The following is a 7,542-nucleotide window of genomic DNA, read 5'->3' as shown; positions in this document are numbered from 1 at the left end:
GGCCAGGGTTCATTGCCCTTATGTTTTTATCAGAAGTTGTTTCTCACAAGTTCTTCTCCATCAAAGCTTCATATCAGATCACATTGGTTATCTTTTATTTGGTCGTTCATTCAAAGACTTACTCAGTTCTACTAAGGGGTAAATTATCACTTTCTCATGTACTCCCTTTATCAAGATTGTGTAAGCTCACAATTACTTACCTACACCAAGCTAAAATAGAAATATCAGATGACCTTATGACTCAAGAGACCCCCTTAGCTCCTTGACCTAATTGTCTCCTTGCCATTACATATATTTCATAAAGGACTTTGAATTTCAAAATGGGACCTTATTACAAATTTGATATACATAATTTTTTAAAATAATAATAGTGAGGGGCACAGTTGGATAAATCCAACAACAGTCATGTGCAACATAACAACGTTTCAGTCAATGATGGATCCCATATATGACAGTGGTCCCATAAGATTAGTACTGTATAGCCTAGGTGTGTAGTAGGCTATACTATCTAGGTTTCTGTAAGTGCACTCTATGATGTACACACAAAGACGAAATTGCCTAACGATGTATTTCTCAGGATGTATCCCCCGTTGTTCAGTGATGTGTGGCTATATTAACTCCCAAACTAGATGAGATGAATTTTAAGAACCACTTTTTCTGTATCTCGAATATTTCTGTAACAAGTTAGAGCTCAGCCCTACGATATAGAAAAACATCAAGAACACTCTTGGAACTTCGCCCCTTGGAAGAACTCTTTAATATATGTATAGAATTATAAAGTAACATGATGATAGCTTGATTGGTATATATCAAGTCTTAAGTGAGATCTCTTATTTTTATACAGTAGCATTTTCACAAGTAAATCTGATAAGTTTTTAACCAGAAAGAATTTTTTCTATTAATATTTCCCTTCCATTTTTTTTCTTGCAAAATCTCTGCAATTTCTAGGGTGTATATCTCCATTCATCTTCCCATATCTATTAGTCACTTTTTTCCTGTCTCATATATAAAGCTTTAGACGAGTTTATTGCACAGCTAAGGACAGAAAAGCTTCTTTTCTATCTGTACTGAAAAGTTTTCTGAATGTAAGAATGAGAGCTCTATTCCAGTGAAATTGTGATAGGCTGGATTTATAAGAATCATTTCATGAATTTATTAAAATTAAATTCCCTTGGTTTACAACAGAGAAGTTATATCTTTAGGTTGAGAGTTGACCAAGAAATTCATGTTCAGTTTTCACGATATTTGTAACGTGCACCATTCTTCATGTAAATTTAAAGTCTCTGTAGTTTTTTTTAAAATAAGAACCAATACTGAAGAATTATAATTTTCTCTGTGAAGTACTCCTGAGGCTGTAAGTACAGGTACTCTGTTTCTCTAGGTTCTGTATGTGCTGCCTGTGTCCATATACACTTGCTTTGTTGCACCAGCTGAAAGAATGTGAAACGTGAGGTAAATCCCCAATCTGAGAACATGTAACTCCTACTTACTTTCTTTTCTACTGGCTTACATTCTACATTTTGAAGCTGGCAAAAGATGGAGAGGTTGGGAAACTCTTCATCTCTCCTCCCAGGTGATAATGATGCTCTGTGAGAGTCTCTGAAGCACACTGTTCAGTTCATTTACACTCAACCAAATGAAGACATACCCCAGCTCCTGTTGTGTTCTGTTTTTCTTCTAAACAGAGTATGTTTGTGTGAGTCTGGTTTCCACAGAAACAAGTGAAGAATGGTGCTCCTCTTATCTGTTTTATAATCATGGTGTACTTTATCAGCAAGTAAATTCTGCAATAATTTATAAAAACATAAATACAAAGACTGATTATAATTGTTTACAGAGATTGACTTTTAAATGTGATTTTAATTTACATTTATGCGCTCTCAATACTGCTTATATTGCTGTTCCCACTTACTCCAACCTTTTCGTTTTTTAAAACATTTACTCAAAAATGAAATATTCTTATTCCATAATTCCACATTGAGATAGGACAATGATTGGGAATAAAGTCTTGATTCAACACTAATTGTTCCAGAAAAACTAAATAATAGAAATAATGTTAATAATAATAGACTTCTCTCTGTCTCAAACTACAAACAAAAATCAAATTCAACATTTTCTAAAACAATGACTGATTGGATTCTTGTTCATTTTGATCTATATTTCATATATACAAATTGTATTTTAATTTAAATGGTTATAAATTACTAAACTACTACCATAGAATAATACTATAGTCCTTATATGACCTGCTTTTCCAAAGAAGAATCAGAAAAAACATATAGAATAAAGAACAGATTACATTTTTTGAGATAAATAATAGAAGAATTATGGAAGGTTGCTACAGTTTTCATATGCAAATTATATATGTCATTTAATAAAATAAAAATAATTTGAACTTGGTATCTTGATCTCTTCTTGGATACTTTATAAGTAACAAAGTAGAAATTTTGGAAAATATTTAGAATGAAGATAGCTGTAAATGAATTGCTTCACAAATACTGATTGCATTCATCAGTAGCCTTGGGAATATGCTTTTGTAAGATATAAGCGAAAACAAAATCTCAGAAGTTTAAAACAGCCAAGGGATATTTCTTGTGTCTGTCACATGTTCATCTTGGGTGAGCTGGGAGCTCTGGTTCCTATCTTCTGTGTTCTGAGACCCAGGATGTGAGAGCAGGCACTGTCTGGAACACTGTTGATTACTGCAGCAGAAAGAAAGACATCAGCATATCATGCATTGGCCAGTAGAACTTCCATCCAGATCCATAACACTTCTCAAATTTTGTTGACTCAAGCTCACACGACAAACACCAATCACCAGAGGCCAGAATCACCCTATCATACCAGATTCCCAAAACAGATCTGAAAAAATTTAGTGTAAATTCTGGCTTCCAAACCGGTTCTATGTTATCATAACTAAATGTAGATCAGCTTTTAAACATATAGGTAAAAATACAAGTAGCTATACAATCCAAAAAATTTTTATTGAAATTAATATTTTGGCTTTATGTTTATTGAATGTTTTGACCTTTTTAAGGTTTGATATAACATTTAATTGTTTTATTTTGTCATATTTAAGTATTGCTAGATCAGCACAGCATACTTAGGTATTGCTAAATTTACTCTGAGTCGTACTACTTTGCATGATGCTAGAAAATTGCATGATTTCACCTTTCTTAGAAGTTCATTGAAACTTTTATGACTGTTCCAGATTACCTGTGTGGTGGGAATTTGATCCAACTGCTGCCTGATGAGGTGTCAGATTCCATGTTGTGGCTGCTGCTGCTTTAGCCATCCGGTAGAAATAACTAGAGGAGTCTAATAAGGATGTTAATTTAGTCATCCTGGTGAGACTTTAGTGCTGCAAATGTTACAGATCCCTCCTTGAAAAAATGTGCCGGATGAGGAGTTCAAAGGCCAGTGCTTTATTTAATGTACCATTGACGTAATCTTCATTCAATTTCTCTTTTGATCTCATCCTCTGGAAGACTAGTTCTACAAAATGGGCTTTCTTTCTTCTTTGCTATTCTCTTATCAGTGAAGATACATTGAAGACAAAAAGCAATTAGACAGTCTGACAGTTTCACTGGAGTTTGCTTGATTGTGTAAGACTTTCCAGCCCAGTACCCTTTCTTTGAAGTCTGTAAGAACATCCAACTCTGCAGCCGAGAATAGACCAAGTGTTTTTCAAAGAGAGATTCAAAAACTTCCAGACTCTCTAAGCAACTCTGCCAGTGATGTATTTTCTGGCATTTTTGAGTTCATTGAACTTTGAGTTCATTATGATTATTTTTGAGCACAGTAGAGATCAAATGAGATCAGGAGTAGCTGAGCAAAGGACATTTTTCAGAACAAATATTCTGAAAATTAAGTCATCTTAAACCATTACATAGCAGTGTACTTAGGTCAAAGCCAAAAGTACTTAAACAATAAAAGGAGGGCCAAAGTCACATGAATAATAGAGACATTGCTCAGATTCTTCATTCGTACATTTGGAACTTGGACCACATTTTTACTATGAAAGTCAGTCGTAAACAATCATTGGAAACATTTTAAATAGTACTTTAAACATTCAGTGTCATATTGTGTGGTACTTTATTAAATGCATTAACTCATCCTAACAATTCACATATGGTAAAAATGATTCACTGTTTAAAAAGTAAAGTTACAGCAACAAGAATGATAGTGCAATATTTTTCATCATATTCAGAAATGAAAAAGCTGATATAAATAAAAACAATTAATCTTTCACTAAAAAAGTCTTTTCATTACCCATTTAATGTTAGCAAAAAGTCTTTTTCACATTGAATTAGTATAGCCAATTTGAATTATATAGTTTTTAACATTACCTGTATCTTATTTATAAACTTGTTTTCAGATTCTGATTTTAATAGTTATAAAATGAATGAATATATATCTAATTTTACTACATCATATCTTTAAAGTTAATTGGAATAAAACATGGTAAAAAAGCAAGGCCCATGAAAATATTCACTTGCCACTCCAAAATATGGGTTCAATTAAAACTCATAGTATTTCCTTCCTATTAAATTTCTCACCTCATCTCCCATTTTTCTGCCAATCATTCATTCTAATCCAGTAAAATTGATCTATTTTTTTAACAGAAAAAATATAAGAACTATAAAACCACAGGGTCTTTGTGTATGCTCAATCCTCCGTCTGGAATAGTTTCCCACTGGAAAGTTCATGGCTCTGTTCGTGGATCACACTCTTGGGGAATACTTCCCCCACACCACTCAATGTCAAACAGCCCTCACCTACTTGCCTTTCCCATTTCTTTTATCTATAGAATGCATCTCCTTCTAGTTTATCATGTTGTTTACTCTCTACTCTCCCTAGAATATAGAACTTAAGGAATTAGAATTTGTGCCTATTTTGTTCTCTGTGCATCCTTGGCATACAGATTATACAGGCATTTTGATTGTGTTCTTCCTACCATCCTCACTCCAAAATAAATGTTTTTATATAAAATGATTAAATGAATAAATTTGGAGTGATATTACAGAAGCTACCTATCTTTTTCAAAGTTGTTAAGAGGAGGTATGTCCTAATTAACTGTTGATATGTAATTCTAGTTCATTACTTATTCAGTTGGGGCAGATCAAATAGATAAATGTACACATCCATGCTTATATCAGTGTTTAAGTGCTTGAGAAATAATTGAGATTTTCTAATGTCAAATGAATTTTATGAATATATTGACCTCACTCAGATAGAATTCAGAGCTAGTAGTAATTCCGAATTTGCAAACTTCTATGGTTATTCCTTTGTCATTACCATTAGTGCATTTTGTCTATTTTTAAATTATATAACAGTATGTTAATTTTAATCCTTCCTATTAAACTCTTCATAACTAAAGGGAAGGACACACGTCTACATGTGCTTAGAAATAATATTTACTCAGCAAATATTTGGGCAAAGGAATCAAAACAAGTGAATTACAGTAGTAAAATCTGCTGGTCCTTTCAGACTGATTTGTGAGCAGAATAGCGAGGCACAAAGAAATAGTCCCTCTGCACAGGAACATAGTTGACAAATGAAAGATTCTCCTTGCATGACCTTAAAATAATCTAATATTTCTCCATTATTACACTAAGGAATTACTGCAGTTTTATTTTTGGTCCTGACTGAATAAGGGCTCACCTTTTGATGGTTGCCATTTTCTGCTTTCCGTGCGTAATAACTTACTTGACATTTGTGGCGCTCCAATGTGTCTTTCTTAATGTGAAGGAATCATCTGTGCATTAATGAACTGGCTTGATGTATCTGCCAAACCTTTCAAAGAAGCAATTAAGCCTCTAGAAGAACTTGTGTGAATGGCACGACTTATTGTAATCTAAGAAGGAGAAGGATAAACAAAAAGTAATTAATTTTTAAAGGTGGCAATCAAGCAACGCAACGCAAGAACCACATCTATTGAACTCTGTCTACATGGAGCATAATAACAACACGCTATTTCTTAAATGTCTCATCAAATTTCAAATATTACTTTTAAGAAAATGTTCGACTTTATCACTGTTCAAAAGTTTTTAAATGAAAATAATGGCGTACTATTTTCATCTATAAAACTAGAAAACTTAAATTAGACACGGAAAGAATATGAATGTTCAGGGTTATAAAAGGAATGATGAGATGAATACTACTTGACATTGCTAATGGTAAGGTGAGCTGTAACCATGTTGTTTGTTGATAAATTTTCACTATGTATGAAAACCTAAGCATGCCATATGTTATAGTTCATAAACGACTCTTAGTAATTAACCATAAATATGTCCAAAAAAGCATTGATGCCTGAGGATTGCTGTAGCGTTTATTAAATTTCTTTTTCACATCTACAGTGAAAGCAAACATCTGAAATTCTAACAATAAAGGAATGATAAATTAAACTATGTTAATGCGCCAGTGAACTTGTATACAATACTTTAGGTGTTGTTTACTTACACAAAACACATTTTTTTCCATTTAGCATATATTGAACATTTTTGTGCTAGCTGTCATGCTAATTGATTTACATTTAGTTCTTACAAGGTTTACATCAGTTGTAAGATCTAATATTTTTCTCAATTTACTGACAAAGATCATTTTGATTAAAGTAACTTGCTCAGGGTCATGCTCCTCTTATGTGATGGAGTGAAGACCAGAAACACGTCTGATTAGAAAAATCCGTGCTCTTAACCCGTGAACCATACTGACAGTTCAGTGATGTTGTGATCTTATTGAGCAAAAAAAAAAAAAAAAAAAAGTACTCAAATACACTCTCTGTCTTTAGATGAAATGCTCAGATTGGGTTGTTATACTCTAATAACCTCTTTTTTTTTCTTTTTGCTGTTATTGTTGGTTGTTATATTAGGTATATGTATAAATAGTTGAGTAGATGAAGGAGTTATTTGCATAGCTTATTTTTCTCCAAGTGTTACAATATGCTTTTGCTTTTTAGTCAGCTTCTTGATTTAATCTGAGAGAATCCACATTATATTAAGTTGGACAGTTTGGAGGCTTCTCAGTCAAGAACCTGCATCTTCGTGGGGCTGTTTCCATGCACTGTAGATCTGTCAGCCATAGCACATTTTTAGGGGAGTGTGGAACATAGGGGGTGGCTCTGAAGGGGGCTTATGGATAACAGTAATATAAATCTGTAAGTTTTTTTATATGATCTGCTTAGAAAATAAACTGAAAAATGCTATTATCCAGAAAACCTTTTAAAAACTTATTATAAAAACAAAATATTGTTTTTATATAAATTCATAGGTTTTTTTCATGGTTCATTTTCTTCCCCCTTATGGAACATTTTACTTGATCTTTGTAAGTTACTCTAAGTGTCAATTTGTCAGGAATGTCTTCCTCAGACATATCATTTTATCCCTTGTGCTCTGTTTAGTGACATTTAATACAATTGGATTGATTTGCTTAATTAAATATTTTCTTAGTGTTTCCCTCCTCCATTAGACTGTGAGTTCTATGTGGGCAGGGCAGGAAAGATGCTGTCATAATCTCTACTGTATCACTAGAATAAAGCATATT

The 7,542-nt window shown here is 33.0% G+C and overlaps 1 long non-coding RNA gene across 1 annotated transcript; it reads right to left on the bottom strand.

The window, feature by feature from the left end:
* Window positions 1–738: 738 nt before the first annotated feature.
* LOC138919881 (uncharacterized) lies at window positions 739–5,857 on the bottom strand. Its single transcript, XR_011430429.1, has 2 exons — window positions 3,217–5,857; window positions 739–2,702 (listed from the first exon to the last, which is right to left on the bottom strand). It is a non-coding gene; the product is annotated as an uncharacterized lncRNA (long non-coding RNA).
* Window positions 5,858–7,542: the final 1,685 nt, after the last annotated feature.

The sequence above is a fragment of the Equus caballus genome, chromosome 21 (genome assembly GCF_041296265.1).
Source record: "Equus caballus isolate H_3958 breed thoroughbred chromosome 21, TB-T2T, whole genome shotgun sequence".
Taxonomy (NCBI): Eukaryota; Metazoa; Chordata; class Mammalia; order Perissodactyla; family Equidae; genus Equus; species Equus caballus.
The sequence above is the reverse complement of the archived record's forward strand: the minus strand, read 5'-3'. Positions and strand labels throughout refer to the sequence as shown.